Here is a 253-nt window from a genome sequence, read left to right as displayed (position 1 = left end):
TTAGATTTATGTTTGATCTCGTTTTCTATAAATTATGAATTGTGTTGCAAAATAAAATTATCATCACTGTCATGTTTTACGATGATGAAGATAAAAGTGAAAATATAGTGAGAAAATGAGAGTAATGATGTTGACTCAGAATGGAATGTATAATTAGATGTGATCATGATAATTTCAATAGTTTATTATCATTAGTGTTTCTAATTATATTCAACATTGATAGCAGAAATGATTAGTGTCGTAGGGTGTTGAT

At 26.5% G+C, this 253-nt stretch overlaps 1 protein-coding gene across 1 annotated transcript in view; it reads left to right on the top strand.

Annotated features, from left to right (window-relative positions):
- LOC119588533 (glycine receptor subunit alpha-2-like) overlaps nucleotides 1-253 on the top strand; it is a gene marked incomplete at its 5' end in the record, with an annotated part of 99,651 nt that overhangs the window by 87,900 nt on the left and 11,498 nt on the right.

Source organism: Penaeus monodon, chromosome 24 (assembly GCF_015228065.2).
Source record: "Penaeus monodon isolate SGIC_2016 chromosome 24, NSTDA_Pmon_1, whole genome shotgun sequence".
Taxonomy (NCBI): domain Eukaryota; kingdom Metazoa; phylum Arthropoda; class Malacostraca; order Decapoda; family Penaeidae; genus Penaeus; species Penaeus monodon.
Note: the sequence above shows the minus strand (reverse complement) of the source record. Positions and strands in the feature narration are given on the sequence as shown.